General features: G+C 48.6%; 1 long non-coding RNA gene across 1 annotated transcript; it reads right to left on the bottom strand.

The window, feature by feature from the left end:
- Position 1: 1 nt before the first annotated feature.
- Positions 2–22,905, bottom strand: LOC147027440 (uncharacterized). Its single transcript, XR_015057045.1, has 2 exons — positions 20,323–22,905; positions 2–1,390 (listed from the first exon to the last, which is right to left on the bottom strand). It is a non-coding gene; the product is annotated as an uncharacterized LOC147027440 (long non-coding RNA).
- Between the last annotated feature and the right edge of the window lie 552 nt (positions 22,906–23,457).

Raw genomic sequence — 23,457 nt, 5'->3', positions numbered from 1 at the left:
GAACATTTCTAGACAAAGCATTTATTTAAAATCAGGCGAGGAAAGGTATGTGGCACAGTGAATGGAGTTTATTGGTATTTACAGCAGGGATAGCAAGGAATTTGTGGGGTGCGACAAAAGGCAAGCAATTTACAAAAGCAGAGCAGACTTATCCAGTCATCACTTCTACAATCTTAACTTATGCTATGACAGGCAACATCACAGACACAGACAGACACACACAGCTGAGGAAGATTACATAGCCAGAAGGAAAGAGAGCAGATGAGGATAAACAGCCTTGCAATACCTGGCGCGGTCGGCCGACCAACACAACCCAGTATGCTTTGGGGGAGGTCGGAGGGATAAATACTGGTGTCTAAGGTGTGGGAGTGAGAGGTGTGGTGTCGTGCAATATGGGGGTGTGGTGTGTACTCGAGGAAACTGTGATTGCGAGTCAGTAGGATTTCTTTTTTGTGCATCCAAAGGGGACTAGATAGAGGGGTGGAAAGAGAGAGAGGAAAGAAGATACGGGAGGCAACAGATCCCTAACCTAGACATGCATAGGTCTGCTTGTGTAGCGTGTACCTCCGTGGGATGCTCCGCTTGAGCATTCCCAGAGTTGGCACGTTATCTCCGGCTTAGTCACTTTTCCGAGGCTTGTGGCAACATGCGCTCCGCACTGGTCATCCGGAATAAGCACGTCTCAGTCGCACACCAACCGCGAGTGAAGAGCCAGCGACGGGCAGAGGCAACGAAGAACCAGCGTCGGGCAGAGGCAATGAGGAGCAGTGAAGAAGAGGGCAGGGCAGAGGCAAAGAAGAGTAGACTGTGGGCCGAGCATCCAAAATGTGTCTAGTTTTTGACTTTTGTGACCCACCTCGTGTATCTTCCTGAAATTTTGCGTAGATTAAGATTTTAAAAAAATCACTGAGAAAGAATTCACAACTCGTCAGTGCAAGAAGTTGTGCATTAATTAGTTATGCGAATTAGCAAAACCTAGAACACCATCTTGTGTCCATTCTGAGATAGCTGTGTATTACTCTGTGGGAATTCTGATGTCTGTGTATTCATATAATAGGGAGACGACTCACATTGTGTTTTAATAATTTTATTTTAAAAGTGCAAGCAAAAATAGTAGCCTTTCTTTGAAATGAATTCTTTCATGTTTAACACGTTCATGTACATCATTGTAAAACACTGTGGTATCACACAATGATGACACGGTTATCGTGTCATGGAGCATCTACTCCTCATCTGATTCTTCGTCATCAGAATCTAACTCTTTCGTGGTAGAGTTTCTGCAGTCGACACACTTGAAATAACTGCCTGAGGATCACTGCATGTTGGGTGCCATTACTTTTGAGGCATGCGGTTTTGCAGAACGGCAACAATATTGTGCACTGCACACACACTGGGAAATTGCTCGAAATCAGCTGATCATTCTGTTCCACACTGAGATATTCAATCGCTGTATTTACAAGGTACTGAGTTTGTATTTGTGAAAAGCAAGAGAGACAAAAGGGTCAGGTCAGGTTCGATCTGTGACCTGCTACAGGTACCATGTAAACCTGTACTAACCTGTTCCATGGTCGGGTTGTCGGCGACTAAACCGTCTCCCCCACCAGGTTTTCTGGTGAGGAGGGTGTTTGGATATGGACACCCAGCAGGATTAAAACCAAAACCTGTCAAAGGGCGGAGGAGCTCCTTGTGAGCCAACGGCCATCCATATCTAGTGCCCAACTGTGTCTGCGGACGTCCTCCTGCAGTTGGGTCACTTCTTATTAGGAGGTTGGTGGCAGGATTTGCACTCCGGCCACTGTAAAACCCTTCATTCCGCAAAACGCAAAAACGCAAAAAAATCTGAAAACCCACTCCGTGGGAGTACCTCCTGTGCAGCTTCCCTTCGCAGGGCAGCTCACCGGATGACGGGATTGGGGCAAAGCCTTCGGGACCCCCAATCTTTGATGATAGGAGGGAAACCACGGGGTAACATCCCTGGGTCAGATTGCGGGAGAGTGTGTCGGAGTGGTGCTGAGGTGTCGTCCACCACATGACGGTCTCCTTGGGTCAACCTGAGGCGGTCCCTTCGGGTGGGTGCCTGGAATGTCCTATCCCTAAGAGAGGATGATCACCTGTCTCTTATCATCTGACCTCAAGCGTTTGGACATCGGGATTGCAGCTCTCTCTGAGGTTCGGAGACCGGATTGCGGCGAGATAATGGTGGGTGGTTACACCTACTATTGGTCTGGTCGCTCTGATGGTTACCATACCCAAGGAGTTGCTGTAGCTGTGTCCAATAAGCTGAACCCAATGATAATAGAGGTAACACCGGTCAACGAGCGTATTATGAGATTAAGGATTCGCCACTCCTTAGGTGTCATTTCCCTGGTCTCTGTTTATGCTCCGACTGAGGCGAGTGATCTCACCGTGAAGGATGCATTCTACGCCACGCTCGAGTCTGTGGTTGATCAGTGCCCCAGACGAGATATACTTCTAGTCTTGGGGGATTTCAATGCATCGACTGGAACTGATAGGGATGGTTATGAGGTGTGTGTTGGTCCCCATGGGTCAGGAACTATGAACCAGAATAGCACTAAGTTCCTTGACTTTGCAAGAAGTCATGGACTTAGGGTGGTTGGTTTATGGTTTCAGTGCCCACAAGCTCATCGCTGGACTTGGTATTCCAACGCTGGCGGTGTGACAAAGGAGATTGACCATGTCCTCATTGACGGTCGTTGGAGGATGATCCAGAACTGCAGGGTCTACCGGAGTGCTCAGTTCCTCAATACTGACCACAGACTTGTTGTAGCAACTCTAAAGCTGCACCTTAAATCCTGGAGAATGGTACCATCCCAGCCTAGGCTGGATGTTGCCAAGCTCAGGGATGAGAGAGTAGCTGAGGAGTTTGCGAACAGGCTGAGTGGACACTTGGGGGGTCTGGGTGCTTTGGGGGGTCCTGAAGAGTTGTGGAGCGCCTTCAAGACCACTGTCCTTGATGTTGCCGGTGGATGCCTTGGAGCTCACCGCAGGGCAAAGAAGAATTTTGTCTCTCAAGGGACACTGGATACCATTGACCAGAGTCACAGGGCCAGGCTGAATGGCAGAGCTGAGCTGTTCAGGGAGCTGAGGCGTAAAACTGTACGTGCACTGAGGGTGGACAAGGAGGCCTATGTGCGAGGAATCTGAGAGGGGGTAGATCATCACATGTGGACAGGTGATTCTCGTCCCGCTTACATGGGGAATTCGCGCATTACGTTCATCCAAGCCCATCCCTCGGAGCACTGCAGTTCGAGCAGAGAGTGGTAGGCTCTTGACAGAGGAGTCTGAAGTGAAGGCCCGCTGGGCCGGTTACTTTGAGCGGTTGTACCAGGCTGATCCCCCAGCTGTCGAGTTGGACGTCAAGGGTGTTCCAATCCCTGTTGCTGACCCCCTCGAATCAACTGTGGTCCACCTTCGCTTGTGGAAACACGGGCTGCGGTGAACCAGTTGAAACGGGGCAAAGCTCCAGGGATGTGGCATCCATGCCGAACTTCTCAAGGCTGGTGGAAATGCTGCACTCGTGTCGTTGCATGCAGTTTTGTGCTCTGCCTGGAACACAGGCATCATCCCAACTGACTGGAAGAGGGGCCTTGTTGTCCCTCTCTGGAAAGGGAAGGGTGATCGCCAAGACTGCAACAACTACCGAGGGGTGACGCTGCTCTCAGTGCCGGGCAAGGTCTTTGCTCGGATAATTCTTGATAGGGTTCGCCACCATCTGCTTGAGCACCAGCGTCCAGAGCAGTCAGGCTTTACACCAAAGAGGTCAACGATTGACCGTATACTTGCACTTCGTGTCCTCACCGAACGCAGACAAGAGTTTCGGCAGGGGCTGCTTGCAGCCTATATTGATCTCTGTAAAGCGTTCGATTCAGTGAATCGGGATGTCCTCTGGAGGATTCTTGGTCTTCGTGGGGTGCCACCAAAACTGATCGATCTGATGTCTGAACTCTACTCTGGTACTGAGAGTGCTGTGAAGTGTGGTGGTACCATCTCTGACTTATTTCCAGTTGTTACTGGAGTTCGTCAGGGATGTGTACTTGCCCCCACACTTTTCAGCACTTGTATGGACTGGATTTTAGGGAGGATGTCAGAGAGATCAAGTTGCGGTGCATCGTTTGGGAATGTCAAGATCTCGGACCTTGATTTTGCAGATGATGCAGTCATCTTTGCGGAGACTTTAGACATCCTCTTGGGGGCCCTCGAGGTGCTGAATGAGGAGTCGGAGCCATTGGGATTACGGGTGTCTTGGGTCAAAACTAAGATCCAGGCTTTCGGTGACATCTTGGATGCTGCTGTCCTGTCTGTGTCTGTTTGTGGTGAGGATGTTGAGGTCGTGGAGAGATTCACTTACCTTGGCAGTGATATTCATGTCTCTGCTGGCTGCGAGTCAGAGGTCAATAGACGTCTGGGTCGGGCCTGGGGAGTCATGGATTCACTGGATCATGGGGTGTGGCGCTGCCGGTACCTGTGCGGGAGGACGAAAGTCCGAGTCTTCAGGTCCTTGGTACTTCCAGTCTTGCTCTATGGGTGCGAGACTTGGACTTTGACCAAGGATCTGAGACAGAGACTTAATTCCTTTGGTACCAGGTCTCTTCGGAGAATCCTTGGCTATCGCTGGTCGGATTTTGTGTCCAACGAACGGTTGCTGAGAGAGACTCGGATGAGATTTGTTTCCTGCATAGTCCGTGAGCGTCAATTGCGGCTGTATGGACATGTGGCTCGTTTTCCTGACGCTGATCCTGCTCACCAGATTCTCTCAGCGAGGGAGTCTCATGAGTGGAGGAGGCCAGTGGGCCGACCACGTGCCTCATGGTTGCAACAGATTGACCATCATCTCAAGGAGATGGGGATGGGCCTGGCATCTGCCTGGGGGATGGCCAGACGGAGGCCCCTGGAGTACCGGCGGGAAGTGGATGCAGTGACGCGCTGTTCTGGCACATGCTCCCATACCTGACCTGACCTGAAGAGAGACAAGGGCACAAGTGAGCACAATATACGCCCGAACAAGAAGGTATATACAGAATTGTGCTACAACATGGAAAACAGCATCCTGGTTGCCATGGCAACCACTTTAGATGACGAACGTATGTCGCGACACACCGTCTCCACAGTCTGCACCTATGTACCAAATATGAAACGTGAAAGTTGAAAACTTTGGGAGTTAGAGTGCGGACAGGAACGGATGGAAAACAGCATCCTGGTTGCCATGGCAACCACTTTAGATCAGATCTCCAAGAAGGGTGACCAAAGCAGAGCAAGCACATCAGCCCAATTGTTTGAACTGCATGAGGAGAAGGAAGAACTTGGTGAGTTGAAGATCAATAATTTTTGTGAGTACCAAACCATTTCTGCTGGAAATGTGGAAGTAAAAATAATTCATGCCATCTTGTGAAATATGAGCATGGACATTTTAATCATAAAAAGCTCACATGACTATTGCAAAGCACTGGTGTTTCTGCATTGATCACACAAAAACAAATATTTTTCATATTGAGATGTGTTCTTTGTCCACAAATTATGTACTCATTTCTCTTTATTTTGCCTTTAAACAATATGGAAGTATAAAAAAATTTTTGAAGAAGTATTTTGTCTTTACAATTGTCTGTGGGATAATTATGCTCATCAGGTCTCTCACTTTGACAAGGTCAGAGCTCATCTTTTCGGTGCACCGGCAGAGTCAATGCTGACAGGCTATGGGTGGATGGAATATAATCTCGGTTCACTATACTATGGTCTTGTTAATTCCCCATAAACTGATATATTTTTCCATATTAAACGAGGATCATTGATTAATCAATACAATAATAACGAATATATAATCCCCATACTGGCCCAAGTGCATCTGGGCCTGGTAAGAGATCTCGTTAGTCCATGTTTAGTTGAAGGAAATGTGTACCCATCCGTTATATTTGTTACTCTAACATATACTTCACCAATCATTACAAATTGAAAGTTGTTTTATAAATGAATAGATATAGTGTTGCGGATTTGGAAACCTTGTGCACACAAACAGCCAGAGTCACCGTAGTTCAGTTATTTCGATAAGTATGTGTACAGTTATAATCCATCCCCTATGTCTAATGGGAATTTCATGTGTGCGCTGTGAGTAATTTTATAGTTAGGATATTTCAATCTCCAGATCCCCTCCACTTGCGGCCACAGTGCCTTTCAGCGCTTGCGCCCTCGCCTCACGGCCGTAGCATACTGGATTCGACTTCCTCAAATTGGTCTGAATTCCAACACAGGCCCCCCTAACAAACGGACGCCAATGTTGTCAGATGGAATGAAAACCCGTCATTCTTGTTACAAAAACAGCTAAAATTAAAACTGGTAAACCAGTAATCCCAGGCTTCAACCCGTGCATCCGACATCAAAGGACTTTAATTTGCACTGAGTCTGCAATGGGGTCTCGCTACTGTGTCCCTCATGTTATACCAATGAAGGATTGTAAAGCCGATAGCAATACATGATAAAGAAAGAAACTTCACATTGGACAAATCGAGGCTGGACAAAGTTTCAAGTCCCGAAAAAAGTCCAATAACTACACATTTGCATATTAATGTAAATGGCGAACTTGTAGGACGTTAAACGATCTTCCAGAATGTGCAGTCACTATAGCTCTATCTTCTTTCGGTTTCATTTTAAGACATGTCGAAAATGAGTGATTTTAAACTTTGGGGGGCTCTGGGGCCTCACTGGTGTCAAATACAGACATAGTGTACACATATTTGGAGTCCCCTGTTTATGAACTATCTAAATCTGTCATTAAAAATTTTCAACTCTCATTTGCATATTTGGCATATTTAATGAGGCGAATCGGCATCATTTTAATCATATAAATTACGTAACGAGTTCGACCAAATTAACAACTTAACATTCCCATGGAACGTCGGAAATGTGTGCAAAACATTGAGGCTGTCGGGTTATCCTTTCTGGAGAAGATGTTTTTAGGTTTTGGAGAAAATCCAATATGGCCGCCATACCACGTGACCTACGTCATCAAAATTTTCAAAGTATAAACTTCAGGTGGAGAGTTATTAAATGGATAAGTTTCATTGAATTTCATCCAACCATTGTTTGCATTTAACGACATTTTAAAAATGGTTGATTTTAAACTTTGGGGGCTCTGGGGCCTCACTGGGGTAAAATACAGACATAGTGTACACATATTTGGAGTCCCTTGTTTATGAACTATCTAAATCTGTCATTCGATTTTTTTCAACTCTCATTTGCTTATTTTGCATATTTAATGAGGCGAATCGCAATAATTTTCATCATATAAATTTTGTGACGATTTTGACCAAATTAACAACTTAATATTCACATGGAACATCGCAAATGTGTGCAAAAGCTTGAGGCTGTTGGGTTATGCGCTCTGGAGAAGAAGATGTTTTTAGGTTTTCGAGAAAATCCAATATGGCCACCATACCACGTGACCTACGTCATCAAAATTTTCAAAGTATAAACTTCAGGTGGAGAGTTATTACGTGTTTAAGTTTCATTGAATTTCATCCAAGTGTTGTTTTCATTTTATGACATTTCAAAAATGGGTGATTTTCAACTTTGGGGGGTGCTGGGGGCTCACTGGGGTCAAATACAGACATTGTATAAATATATTGGGAGTCCCCAGTTTATGTGCTATCTAAATTTGTCATTAAATTTTTTCAACTCTCATTTGCATATTTAATGAGGCGAATCGGCATCATTTTAAATCATATGAATTATGTAACGATTTCGACTAAATTAACAACTTAACATTCCCATGGAACAATGCAAATGTGTGCAAAAGTTTGAGGCTGTCGTGTCATCCGTTCTGGAGAAGATGTTTTTAGGTTTTGGAGAAAATCCAATATGGCCACCATACCACGTGACCTACGTCATCAAATGTTTCATAGTATAAACTTCAGGTGGAGAGTTATTATTGTGTTAAGTTTCGTTGAATTTCATCCAACAGTTTTCCCTCCAGATCCGCCACAAAATCGGTCAGGAGAACATAAAAACGCCTTTAATAATAATAATACTAACGAATTCAATAGGGCTTCAGCCATTTGGCTTGAAGCCCTAATTGATGAAAAAGCGGCCGAAATTGAAACCAACACAGTAATTACGGTCGCAATAGCAAATATAACCGAAACCAACATGTTTATTCTACACACAAGAACTGTCGTGACTGACACAAGAACGGTCAATCCCGAAATAGAACGGTGGGGAATGGAAGAAACATCAGTTATTTCCGTCGCGAAACGGCGGAGACCGAAGCGAAAGCGATTCATTCCAGTTACCATAACGTGTAAAACATTACAGCTTGAAAAGTTCTTGAAGTTATGGTAAGTTAACTTTAACGTAGTCTGCCTTGAATATATAATGTTGTTGTTGTTGTTGTTGTTCGTCTTTCGGCTGCTCCCGTTAGGGGTCGCCACAGCGGATCATCCGTTATGATCCGCATACTGATTTGGCACAGGTTTTACGCCGGATGCCCTTCCTGACGCAACCCTGGTCGCCTCTTACGACACAGGGATAAGGATTGGGTTTCGCCATGATTCCGGGCTGCCCAACACACTCTCATCGTGCGGCCCAGCACAGAGCTCCCGTCCTCAAGCGATCCTCCAGCCCAAGCCTCCGAGTAGCCGGATTACAGGCGCACGCCACTACGCCCGGTCCTTGAATATATAATGTCTGTTAATGAAAACCCGTTTGTGGTACGGGATATTATACAAGCAGCGATAAATGCGCCCTCTTGACTTAATGTGCGGCTGACATTTCGTGAAATTCATGCCCCCGTGCTGCAGCGTTCAGTGACGATTGATTGTTTATATTTGCAAGAGGTAAAATTTGATAGTAATAATAAATTGCAAATTCCAATAAAATAACAAAGTTAATATGAAGTAAAAACTGTAAAAAGATCCCATACACGATCCCCTATGTTGAAATGGGCATACACAACTAGCGATCCTTCACTCGGGGGCTCGAAATACAGGCAAACCAAACATGATCATCGCAACAAAATTCAGTTTAATAAATTGTTAAAACTATATCAGGTACTACCCACTATATATTATCTATATTACATTTATGTTCGAGGCACAAGCACTCAAAATTTACACACTGTAACAGGTCGTTCTACTGCATCCGCCATCTTGTTCGCACTACAGTAACCAGAATGAACCACTTTTGTTTCGCTCTCGGACGTTTCGCGACGGAAATAACCAATCTTGCTTCCGTTCCCCACCAATCTATTTCGGGATTGTCCGTTCTTGTGTGTAGAATAAATATGTTTGTTTTCATTATATCTGCTATTGCGACCGTAATTAGTGTTGGTTTCAATTTTGGCCGCTTTTTCATCAATTTTAGCTGTTTTTGGAACAAGAATGACGGGTTTTCATTCCGTCTGACAACGTTGGCGTCCGTTTGTTAGGGGGGCCTGCAACACCACGAGGCAAAATCGTTGTTTCTCTCGCAACAGGGGTACATAAACGCGTAGGAGGCGGGGTTTTCCCCGGCTCGGCCATAACTCCGCCCAGAAAGGGCGGATCCATGGAGGTCCTTGTCCAATCAGGGCGATCAGCGCGTCAGCTCCACTAAGGCCCGCCCCGATCAGAGCGGTCGATAAAGGACAACATGACCCTCAGTGTGTGTATGTGTGTGTGTGTGTGTGTGTGTGTGTGTGTGTGTGTGTGTGTGTGTGTGTGTGTGTGTATAGAGTTCGGAGAGTTCAGAGTTCAGAGAGTTCTTGTGTGTCCTTGGGAGTTATTGAGAGTTCTTTGAAGTTCTTGGGAGGGAGCCGTTCTTGGAAGGCAGTTTGGGTGCACTGTCATCATTGCTGGAGCTCTCAAGCCTGGAGTTTCTGCTGGTCTTCTACAAGGAACGACCCTGAATCCGCTCTTCACCATCCAAGCTCCCACGGACCACAGGCCCCACACGTGCAGTCGTGGGCCAAGCCGCACGAACGCGGTCAGGTAACCCAACAGAACTCTGACCCCCAGCTCGACTATCCCCTTGGCTGCGAGGGTCGAATAAAGACCAATTGGGTCCTTTTTCTTTTGGGTGTGTCTGTATGTGGCACCGTCCTATAAGTAAAACTGTTTAAGTGTTTATGATCATTGTAAATATTTGCATGCATATAGTCGTGAATAAGTCAACACTTCGTCGCCTTTCTTTCATTCCTGTAAATAAAATAATTGTTTCAATGTTCCAGTTCGTTTCTGTCCCTTCTTTGATTGACCCAGCATGGTTCGAACTTGAGAATTAGTGAGGCCGTTTGGGCCGGTAAGTTGTCATTTGGTCCGGCGCGATTTGGTAACTTCCGCTCGGTTACGCCGGATCCGAGTCGGTGATAGTGACTAGATTCAGACAAAGTCGGTCGAGGGTGTGGTTTCCCCAGTAGTTATACGGCGTGGGGACTTAGGTAAATTGGAATTAGACAAGTGGACCTGACCCCACGCCGTCAAAATATTGGCGACCACGGTCCTCTAAGTGACCTGTGACCTTTCGGAGTTGTCCGAGAGTCACAACCTAAATTCTGGGTGTTCCGTGGGAGACGACTCCACTGTTCCACCAAGTGGTCGTTTATCACCAATCGAACCCCTGCCCACAACAATCGTATGTTATTTAACTATGTAACAACATTATCTTATATTTTCCACCGAGTTGGCAAATTGAGGAGAATAACTTCGGTGACGCCAGAGAGTCTGGTCCTCAGAGGCATTAGTCACATTTCCTCTGGCCTCCCATTCAATTGCAAAATTGTACAAACATAAACTCTGTCTTCCCATTGTCCACTTATCAACAGGAGTCTCATCAAGCTGCTGTCATTCATCTCTCATTGTTCTGCAAAAGCTGTACAAACCAGATGCTCCATCTGCACACTGAGATAAATGCTTATCATTGTCTAAAGTAAATGAATGTTTTCTGTGCATACATGCCCGACCAAAGACACGCATTCTTTTACAATGCAATGTGCTTAATTATGCACAACATTGTTTTATCTTTGCTTAAAGGACCTCGTGTGCAAACAAAGCTTTCTTGTAGTCTGTTTGGCCAAGTGCCCTGTGATGTTTTCACCCCCCCTCCCAATTTCCAATCGTATAAAAGGCCATGTATTCTGGCTCAGAGGCAGCGATCTGCTTGGACTCTTGAAACAAGCTCTTCTTTCCACATAAATGTGTTTCTGTATAATAAACTATCTGGAAATCTCCACCACAGTACTCATTGGAGAACCTTATAAAAAAGCTTGTGTGAACACCTGTAGATATAGATATATATATATATATATATATATATATATATATATATATATATATTGTTGCGGTTTTCGCGCCCGCCGGCGTGCGATGGCCACGTAACTCGAATCGCGGCGCGTCGCCCACCGGACGGACAATCCAGTCGTGACCCTCTCGGACTAACGCCGGGAACCAGTCACGGGTGGACCTTTCGGTCTCACCGCGATCGAGCCAATCAGCCCCCGCGTGGGATAGGGTTGCTCGCCAAATTCGAACTACCTAAGTACCCACGCGGAGGGTAGACCGGGCGATCGCACCTCGCCGCAGGTCGACTTCGGACACGGGCCACTTAAGCGACCCGTTCCGTACTATCAGAATAACCGGCGGTGTTATCGTCGACCTCGACGGTTCGATTAATTATCGGGCGTATTCAGCCCACTACCAACCCTTTACGTGAAGCAAGATGGGGATTCAATGGAGGAAAAGACGAAGCGAAGCGGGAAACAGTTCAACAATAAAGCACGTTTATTCTCGGCACACGGGAAGCACACAAATACAATTCCACCAAATGCACACAAAAAAAGAAAACACAATTCCATTTACACAAAAAGCAAACACAAAAGTGAAAACACAGTGCAGAGCTAATTCCGACTACCGAGCACACGGCAACACTTATACAATTCTACTTCACAGACGGCGCCGACAACACATACCCAAAACCAAGGAAAGAAATACCCTCAAGAATGAGGTAGGCCTGGGGCCGAGACCTGGTCGGGCCTACCCGTCTGGTGATGAGACGCGGAGCGGCGATGGCCCCGCAACCCGCGGGCCTCGTGGACAGTGCCTGGCAGGGGGTGGGAGCAGGGGCCCCTTGGTCGCACTATCTCAGCGCGGGGGAACAGGAGGGGTTGCTGATGCTCGGGGTATAGAGGATCTTTATTATCTGCGACGAGCGTCTCCACCTCGGCCAGGTCGCGCTGCCGGCCTCCCTCGGGGCGCGCAGCTCCTTGCACGACGCGAGCACCCTCTCGTCCGACTCGCCGCCTCTCCACAGCTCGTCCCCTCCGTTCCGACTCTCTCCTTCGCCTCGTTCCGACCTTTACGACTCCCTTCTTCCCTCGTTCCGACTTCTTACTCCTCCTTTCTTCCCTCGTTCCGACTTCTTACTCCTCGTTCCGACTCTCCTTCGCCTCGTTCCGACCTTTACGACTCCCTTCTTCCTCGTTCCGACTTCTTACTACTTGCGACTCCTTCGTTCCGACTTTTACCCCTCTCTTCTTCCTCGTTCCGCCCTCTTACTACGCCTTTTACTGACGAACACCGTCCTTTTATCCCCCACGTAACCGCCTTTGACCCCCTCCCCTTTGACCTTTCAACTCGCTCCCCATTGGCCCGACAAAAAGTGGGCGTGAAGGCTTTGATCCACAAATTTGCATATATCGATCGCCCTGGGGGCGGAGCCAGGTCGCCCCTCGCTCACCGATTGGACGGCAAAAAGTGGGCGTGTGTCGTTTTCGATCCGTTTTTGAAGCAGAAAATCCGTGATTTTGTACACGCTGTTCAACGTGCGCCCTACACGAGTCCAGCATCGGTGCCCATGAGTGGCGCGAGATGACACGGTGATGCGATGGTGGCGAGTTGTGACGGTAAAGGTCATGGCGGTTGTGGTGAAGCGGCGTTGTGGTTGGTGGTTGATGTTGTGGTTGTGATGGTGGCGATTGGTCCCAAAATAAAGACAGTAAAAAGAAAAACGGCTATCCTAAAGAGTCGCAGCACGTATAAATGACATGTATTCCCACTAGACAACGGGTTTGGGCCTAACTACACATGTACTTACCGAGATACCTCACCTAAGGGACCTGAATGGTGGTTTGCGAATCTGGTAACCACAACACTACCCCCTTCCTTTTACAGACTCGTCCCGAGTCGTCAAATTTTCGTGTGCCATCATGTGTAGTTTTCCCCTAGTACATTTTACCTACGGATCCCTGAGTGCGACATTCATGGTATTCGTGTCCCCAAAATAAATAACCTAAGGGCTGCGTAACTATCTAAACAAACTCACTCACACGGACGACTTAAATAAAATTGCCGGCGCTAAGACATACATGCCGGCGCACTCATATTTACAGTACATCTTAACCTTAACTTACAAATTTTACACTAAACCATGGCCCAGGATCATTGAACTCTGCAAAAGAAAGCAGTTAGCAGGGAGCCAGGCTGCCCGCATGCAGTCTCTGGCTCAAAACAATGCAGGTGACAGGGAACGTGGCTGGCTGCTCACACGCAGTCCAAGGCCTTCCCTTTTGAACTGAACGCAGTGAACCACAACGGTGCATGGGCTGCACAACGCAGTCTCCGTGCCAGCTCAAGTGGCACACGCAATGAGCACAACGAATGGATGCATGAACGCAAACACGGTGCACGGGCCGCCACTGCAGGCCCGTGTTGTAGCTGCCAACAGGGCAGTTCTCGCAGCTTGCAAACTGTTGCCTTGATCCTGGCGCACATGGAAATGAACAGGGGGGGCAAAGCAAAAATTGAACGGGGGCTGGTGAACAGGGGCAGTGGGCATGGCATGGCAAAGGCAGCAGGCAAACACAGCCCGCAGAAGAAGGCCGCTGCAGGCAAACACAGCCCGCAGATGAACTGGCCGGTACAGGCCTTGCAGCACAACAACAGCTGCCAATGAAGTTAGCCGGCCTCCGCCTTGAAGCAAAACACGGCCAGCCGATGAAGTTGGCCAGCTCTTGCCGTTCAGCGGAGGTTGGTGGAGGGAGTGCGGTGGTGCTGGCCACTTGGAGGGCGGGCTCGGACCTACCTACCTGTCTCCCTCCCAACCTATCGCCTTTGCCTGTCACTGTACATACCCACTCCCTTAATTTGTCAAACCCCAATTTAGCCCCAACTTATTTTTTTTTTATTTTTACTTTTATGTTTACTTCCCCTCTATAAATCGTCCCCTAACCCCCTTTATCGTCCTTGTTCGGCTAACCTATCCTGTCACCTAGCCTACTCCCAACCCCTACGTTCCCTTCCCGGAGGGGAATAAGGGAGAGCTAACGTCCTGTGTCGAGGCCCAACGAAGCCTCAGAATGGCCTCCCCAGAGTTCGGCGATCTAACCCAAAGTGGGTCCAGCGGCCCACAACGACAGCGAGGGGATGGATGGTGCGGAGGGGTACACTTCCTAATCTACCCTATCCATTTAACTGTTAAACTACCCCGGGGCTTTCAACAAGCGCTTCTCGCTTAAACTATTGGTTCTAACAACCCAGATTCCCGTCGCCTGTGTTGGTGTCCTTACAATTTCGGGCCTCGCCCCCCAATTTTCTCTCCGTGCCCTCACACGGTCTCCTGGCTGGGACACGTGGCTCCCTCCGGCAGGCACGACCCTCTGCCGAATCTCCCGCTATGGCACCCGCGGGCACTACACTGCCTCCGAGCCTACCAGCTCCCTAACACCGGGGAGTGCCCCCCATGGCACCTCCCCTGAAACGCACACGTGGCAGGCCGGCCTCCCGGGCCCCTTTCCGAGGTCACCCGTGCCCACAACACTGCCCACGCGGCTAATGGCGCCCCGGGCCCCCACACCAAGCAGGCGCAACCCGTGCCCACTACTCTATCCCGGCCCCCATGGGCCCTTGGCCTACCGCGGCCGACTAGCCTGGTGCCCGGGGTACCCACTCAGCGATACTCACCTTTCGCAGCCACGCTCCCAAGCCCGTCAACAGGGCTCCTGCACCCCTCCAAATGGGTCTCGAGCCTACTTTCCCACCAACAGCAAAACGACCTCCATTTTTCAATTTGACTAACCCAACTGACTCAATCTACACTGACCCCGGGGGTCCCTTGGGCGGGAGTCACTCCTCCCCCCAATCACTCATCGCACCATGCATTCCCCATTCACTCCACACACACAGACCCGCTGGCCTCACTCACTCACCAAGCACATGCCTCACAACTCACCAACTCTTCAACACACACACCGCTGAACTCTGCCATCCTTCTAACTACATCCCCTAACTAACTCGTGCTCCCACGTCGTCCCTTAAACTACAGCACGTTCCTTTTAACCTACGTAGCTAAGCTACGTCCCCACTACACATTCACAAGTCTGTCCATGTCCTCAAATAAATCATTTTATTTTATTTCCCAACCTAAAGCTCACTAAATCCCTCTAACTAATTCATTCCACGGACTCCATGAGGACTTACCCCTGCCCCATGAAGTCGGTCTAACTAAGCTAACCCTTCCCCCTAACTAGTTTCCATCCTGTGCCCAGGTAAGGGGGTCTTTCACCCCTTGCCCAGGAATCCTGTACACCCGAAAGTGAGGCTTGCTGTTTTCCCTTTTTTTTTTTCTCTTTACATGCGCAGCACCTGCGCGGCAACTCAGAGCTCGCGCACTTTGCACCTGCCCGTGACGTCATGCAGCTGCACGTGTTCCTCGTCCCTCCTTGGACGGGACCATCCGGCAGAGATACCCCTCCTGCCGAATTCCAACCCCACGTGCAGCCATGACGTCACCGTGCGCATAAAAAAAAAAAAAACACAAGCCACACGTCTCGAGGGTTCCCCACGCGAACACATGTGCTTTGCCCGTTGGAGCTTAACACACACGATCGCGTGGAGAACCCGTCCGGTCCAAATCCATTTACCTGCCTAAACTTTGTCCGTCCGCGGGATCGGCAAATCCACCGCGTGCGTTTCCGGACCGGGACTTCACTCTCGCAAGCGAGCACGTGGTGGTCTCGTGCGTTGCACAGCACGAACCGCGTGCTCACTGCTGGGTGAACCCGGCACGGTCCGCGAAACAACTGCAGCCGCTACTCGGCTTTCTCTCCTCTGTCGCCGTCGTCGTCTCCATTCCACACACGCATACCTGCGTGTCACGACGCACACAGTCCACACCATTAAACTCACACCGGGAGACGCGGCTGCGTGCTCCCGCATGCCAACCGACATCTCCCTCTCATACCGCTCTCTCACACACACGGTCTCCCTTGCACACAGCGACCTTGCACACGGCCGTTCACTCACGCGTGCCTCACTACTCACACAAACCATACTACTCACACATGGTGCTCCATTCACTCGCGCGGGGGCACTCACCCGCGGTGCCTCACCCACGCACGCGAGGGCACTCAACCGCTGTGCCTCATCCACACACCGTGCCTCACTCATACACGCGGGGGCACTCACCCGCGGTACCTCACTCATACACACGGCGACACTCACACACGCGGTCTCTTCCACACCACGTCCCTCACTCATACACGCGGGGGCACTCAACCGCGGTGCCTCATCCATACACGCGGGGGCACTCACCCGCGGGACCTCACTCATACTCCGTGCCTCATCCACACTGGCCGTTTCATCCACACACGCGGGGGCACTAACCCGCGGTGCCTCATCCACACACCGTGCCTCACTCATACACGCGGGGGCACTAACCCGCGGTGCCTCACTCGCACTCCGTGCCTCATCCACACACGGTGTGCTGGGAAGCACGTACTCCGGCAACATCGCCACCACACCACTCACACGTGGTGCCTCATTCATACTGGCCGTTTCATCCACACACACGGCCTCACTCACACACGGTGCCCCATCCACACCCGGCGTGCTGGGAAGCACGCACTCTGGCACCATCGCCACCACACCACTCACACACGGGGTCGCTTCCACACACGGTGCCGCACTCACACCTTGCACCACACACACAGGGACAACCACACTGGGGATTTGTGTCCCCACAAGGGTCTCCGGGGCCTCTACACCCCCCAAGCTCTCCGTGCACCCGTCCACAGCACCCGTCCTCTCAACCTCGCAAAGCACGACCGAACTCACCTGGTCGTGACTCGCCTCAAGGGGGCATACTCCCTCCCCTCGTTCCTGGAGGAGGCCATCCCGCTGCTCGCACCGGGTCCCTACACGCTCCGCGAGCTCACCCCCCAATTTTCTCTCCGCTACCTCTGTGTGTGTGTGTGCGTCACTTACCCCGTCTTCCTCGTGTAGTCTCTCCTCTATGGTTCCCTTCCCGGCTACCGTCACTGCCAACTCTTCACCCTTTACCTCCCTTGTCTCAACTATTATTTCTGTTGTCGTCACCTCGTGTCTCGTCTCACACGTTTTGGTCCCCCCATTTAATTTTTCCCTTTCGGTCATCGTCACGACCCTCGCCCAACACGTTCCACGAATTATTTTTTCACCCGCCTCCACCGCGGGCCTGTCAGCCGTTGCACCCCCATCCAGCTCGTTTGCTCCTACACGTGGAGTCGCCATTCCCAGCTCCCTGGTCACGGCCTTCATGCCCGCCTGCAGGCATCGGCCCATGTTCTGCGTCTCACCCCGTAGTTCTTTCATCTCTTCCCTCATTTGCTGTGTATTCGCATCCATCGTTTCGTTCATGCCTTTCATTTCGTTTTTTATTTCATTTGTATTTGTATCCATCGTCGTTTTCACTTCATTCATTTGTTTGTTCATTGCCGCCAGCATGGCGCATAGCTGGGCCATGTTGGATGCACTCAGCTGAGCCGTTTCGGCAAGGGTTGGGGAAGGGTCTTGGTGGAGAGGGGGGGGGGAGGTGTCATACACCGCGGCCGCTGCCGCACCGGGCCCTGGGTTCAGTTGGGCGAGTCCGTGTTCCTGCACAATCAACATTTCCTGCTCGGGGATTCCATCCTGGACCATGGATCCTACACATTCTACATCCATTTCTAATACCCCCGGCTCCCGCTCGCCTTGAGACGCCATCTTGCTTCTCGTGAAGGGTTAATTTGCTCGCTCGTAATTTGGAGGGAATCGGGGGTCGCTTCTCTCACCCCTGGACCGATTCCCGTGAATTTAGCCGGAGACAGGAGAGCCTGTTTTCCTGTTCTCCGATACCAGTGCCGCGAGGAGGGCGATGAATTTGTATCCCACTTCTGACACCAGTGTTGCGGTTTTCGCGCCCGCCGGCGTGCGATGGCCACGTAACTCGAATCGCGGCGCGTCGCCCACCGGACGGACAATCCAGTCGTGACCCTCTCGGACTAACGCCGGGAACCAGTCACGGGTGGACCTTCGGTCTCACCGCGATCGAGCCAATCAGCCCCCGCGTGGGATAGGGTTGCTCGCCAAATTCGAACTACCTAAGTACCCACGCGGAGGGTAGACCGGGCGATCGCACCTCGCCGCAGGTCGACTTCGGACACGGGCCACTTAGCGACCCGTTCCGTACTATCAGAATAACCGAGCGGTGTTATCGTCGACCTCGACGGTTCGATTAATTATCGGGCGTATTCAGCCCACTACCAACCCTTTACGTGAAGCAAGATGGGGATTCAATGGAGGAAAAGACGAAGCGAAGCGGGAAACAGTTCAACAATAAAGCACGTTTATTCTCGGCACACGGGAAGCACACAAATACAATTCCACCAAATGCACACAAAAAAGAAAACACAATTCCATTTACACAAAAAGCAAACACAAAAGTGAAAACACAGTGCAGAGCTAATTCCGACTACCGAGCACACGGCAACACTTATACAATTCTACTTCACAGACGGCGCCGACAACACATACCCAAAACCAAGGAAAAGAAATACCCTCAAGAATGAGGTAGGCCTGGGGCCGAGACCTGGTCGGGCCTACCCGTCTGGTGATGAGACGCGGAGCGGCGATGGCCCCGCAACCCGCGGGCCTCGTGGACAGTGCCTGGCAGGGGGGTGGGAACGGGGCCCCCTTGGTCGCACTATCTCAGCGCGGGGGGGAACAGGAGGGGGTTGCTGATGCTCGGGGTATAGAGGATCTTTATTATCTGCGACGAGCGTCTCCACCTCGGCCAGGTCGCGCTGCCGGCCTCCCTCGGGCGCGCAGCTCCTTGCACGACGCGAGCACCCTTCGTCCGACTCGCCGCCTCTCCACAGCTCGTCCCCTCCGTTCCGACTCTCCTTCGCCTCGTTCCGACCTTTACGACTCCCTTCTTCCTCGTTCCGACTTCTTACTCCTCCTTTCTTCCTCGTTCCGACTTCTTACTCCTCGTTCCGACTCCTTCGCCTCGTTCCGACCTTTACGACTCCCTTCTTCCTCGTTCCGACTTCTTACTACTTGCGACTCCTTCGTTCCGACTTTTACCACTCCCTTCTTCCTCGTTCCGACTTCTTACTACCCTTTTACTGACGAACACCGTCCTTTTATCCCCCCGTAACTTCGCCTTTGACCCCCTCCCTTTGACCTTTCAACTCGCTCCCCATTGGCCCGACAAAAAGTGGGCGTGAAGGCTTTTTGATCCACAAATTTGCATATATCGATCGCCCTGGGGGCGGGGCCAATTCGCCCCTCGCTCACCGATTGGACGGCAAAAAGTGGGCGTGTGTCGTTTTCGATCCGTTTTTGAAGCAGAAAATCCGTGATTTTGTACACGCTGTTCAACGTGCGCCCTACACGAGTCCAGCATCGGTGCCCATGAGTGGCGCGAGATGACGGTGATGCGATGGTGGCGAGTTGTGACGGTAAAGGTCATGGCGGTTGTGGTGAAGCGGCGTTGTGGTTGGTGGTTGATGTTGTGGTTGTGATGGTGGCGATTGGTCCAAAATAAAGACAGTAAAAGAAAAACGGCTATCCTAAAGAGTCGCAGCACGTATAAATGACATGTATTCCCACTAGACAACGGGTTTGGGCCTAACTACACATGTACTTACCGAGATACCTCACCTAAGGGACCTGAATGGTGGTTTGCGAATCTGGTAACCACAACAATATATATATATATATATATATATATATATATATATATATATATATATATATATATATATATATATATATATACACATCTGAAATGACAAATTACACAAATACTGGATATTATTATTTGTCACTGCAGTAAAAGTATCATGTTCTGGAACCTTTTGAATGCCCTCCGTAATGGAGGTAGTCCTATGTGTGCATACATAAACACATGAAAATACAAAGACAAAGAACAAAAATGCAACTGTAAACACACGGATACACACACAGAAGTATAAATAATAATATAAAGACACAGAAACACAGGAATAGAAATATCAACCAGCAACGAAGGAGGCATTGTACTTACTTGTTGCTGCTTCCTCACTTTTGTCTCCACTCATTTCTGGTCCTCCCAAAGCAGTTTCTGAGGTCAGTGGATAAAATGTTACACAAGACCATTTTAAGATCTGTTTTGTGGTGATTTTTGCTCTTTGATGTGTATTGTGTTGCAAACCATTCCAACCAAGGTATGAAATTATCGAAAGCAACAACATGATAAAGCAGCTCCACCTCTGGAGATTGACTTTCACACAAGGAATCACATAAGGAGCTTCAATGTAGGAGAAGCCATTCGGGCCATCAAGCCTGCGCAACCCTGCCAATATTCATGGACCACTCTTTCACCATTGCTTCGAGGTCGGTCTGTCTCCGGTTCGAGTTTAAACTCAACCATTTTGGGAACCTATTTAAAATGTTTAATTTTGGTACTTTTTCATACACCAATGCAGTCTTTTGATTGGCACTTTTCTTCCAATAAATCTTTGATCAAACAAGTGTAGCAGACATGTTGGTCGAATGCTAAGAAACATGAGGCATACCGTGATGACTGGTTGGTACTCGGCCTGACTATATTGAACGAGGAGATATCTTACCATCCCATCATAACAATAGCCCTCATACAAAGGATGACCAACTAAACAAAACCGACATTTCACATTTACTGCTTGATGAGCTCTAATTGCAGGCTTAAGACCAAAATTTACCTTTAAAAACACTCAATAAATAAATGCTGCTCCACCAGGAAGTTGGAAACCTGACAGGAACCTTCAGGGACCGCAGACAAAAACACTCCTTTAATTATCAATATTTACCCTCGCCAGAGGAGAGAATATGGCAGTTTGTTTGTTTGTCAAGCCATGTTGGCTGCTGAATTAACACCAGGTGGGATTGACATCGCCTGTCATCCTTCCAAGGATGGTGAAATGAGTACTGTTGTACCGTTATAGGGGCAGATCATCAGCAGCATAGTCGTGCACCATCAAAATGATAGCTACCCGGCAGCAAAGCTGTCATATGCAAGAAGAAGGAGGATGTGAGTACCTCCATAAAGTATGCACTGTTCAATGAGAAAGTTAGAATGTCGATAAAGTATACACTATTCGAATGAGAGTACATCTATAAAGTATGTACAGTACAATTAGAATGCAAGTACGTCGATAAAGTATGTACTGCACAATTGGAATGTAAGTATGTCTATAAAGTATGTACAGTCACCTGCAAAAGCATTCACTCCCATCCAAAGTTTACACATTTTGAAAACACTTGAGCTTATTTCATGATGATTTCAAATCAAACTAAATGTATAGTCTTCACAAACTACTCCAAAAAAAAAGGCAGATGAAATGTGAATAAGTTATATCAACAGAGAAAACTGGAACAGCACTCAGTGCAACACACACCTCTGTCATGCTGAACAGTTTACGTTTTGTATCCCACTGAGAGGCCAGATCTGCTAACCTGAACAAAAATCCAATTGGCTTGTTCTTATCACCTATCCAACTCGTGCATCAAGTTTTGTCATAATCCATCCACAACTTTTTTGAAATATTGTGCAATATATCGTATGTGGCCCCATCTATCGATGGTGAGGAATCGCTTGTAAAAAAAAAAAAAAAAACTGAAATAACTCTCAGATCTGCATTCGGATCCAGATTTTTCACCAAAATAGAATCAATTCTTCATGATCATGCACTCAACCGAACCACCAAGTATCACCTTCCTGGAAACGAGGGGTTCTGCATCAGTGGCACAGCTGTGCCCCCAAAAATGACGTGGCAAAGCAGCCACAGGAGTAAATACAAATAAATAAATACGAACATACGAATAAAGAAGTAAATAAATTGCTCATTGAGCAAGGAATAACTGTCATATCTCCATGATTTCTGAAAAAACAAAACCTGGAAATCAATTTGGTTCTTACAAGTCGATAGTGTGACTGTTTAATGAGTTATAGCACTTAGTTTGGTCATCATCATAACTAATCGGACTTGAAATGGCGTTTTTAATCGTAATTTGAAAGTTTTGACCCGACCCCCCCCCCCCCCGACATTCGACCCCCGACCGCTAAGAAGGGTGTTGGTGTGACACCCCAATGAGACATATGGTTGGATGCAGTATTGGAAGATGCACATTTTGGATTTGGTTTGAAGTCGATACGACCATTTTAGCGGACGTTATTGTGAAAATAAGAATTTCGGTTGTTCGGTGACCTTGACCTTTGACTGAGATTCACCAAAAACGACAAGTGTCTAAGTTGGACCATGGCCGACGTCTGTACCCAGTTTGGTCATGATCGCTGAAACGGTGTGGCTGCTACAGGGTAAACAAACACACAAACAAACAGACAGACAGACAGACACACAACCGACCAACATAATTGCCGAAATCCGAAGGATTCCGGCAATTAATAATGTTAGCCCAAGGAACTTGAACACAGGAGGTTGGGCCCCATCAAGCCTGCAAAATGGTGCCCAACATATGGTTGTTATGATGAAATTGAAAATGTTCATCACATGTCAGTCTGTCTATTTGGATGTTTGTCTGCAAGTGTGATAACTCGTGAAAGCTCTCAGCTCTTCATCAAACTTTACCAGAGGACAAAGGTGAGGCTGCCAATGTTTTCTGACAATATATATATATATATATATATATATATATATATATATATATATATATATATATATATATATACATATATACATATATATATACATATATATATATATATACATATATACACATACACATGTTGTTCTTCTGTCGGCTGCCCCCGTTAGGGGTTGCCACAGCGGATCATCCGTTATGATCCGTATACTGATTTGGCACAGGTTTTACGCCAGATGCCCTTCCTGATGCAACCCTGGTCGCCTCTTACGACACAGGGATAAGGATTGGGTTTCGCCACGATTCCGGGCTGCCCTCCACCCTCAGAGCGCGGCACAGCACAGAGCTCTCGTCCTCAAGAGATCCTCCAACCCAAGCCTCCGAGGAGCCGGATTACAGGCGCACGCCACTACGCCGGGTATATGTCAAAGCTCAAGGTGATAGTGACGTCATTTGCATGATTTTCATCATACCTGTCAGGCTACCACCTGATGCTTTAATTGTCCGTGCCCTCTCTTTTATTTTGAACGTTAAAATGTTTGGTACGATTTGGCCGGGA

Source organism: Eptatretus burgeri, chromosome 4 (assembly GCF_056783735.1).
Source record: "Eptatretus burgeri isolate ZD-2024b chromosome 4, Ebu_testis_v1, whole genome shotgun sequence".
Taxonomy (NCBI): Eukaryota; Metazoa; Chordata; class Myxini; order Myxiniformes; family Myxinidae; genus Eptatretus; species Eptatretus burgeri.
Note: the sequence above shows the minus strand (reverse complement) of the source record. Positions and strands in the feature narration are given on the sequence as shown.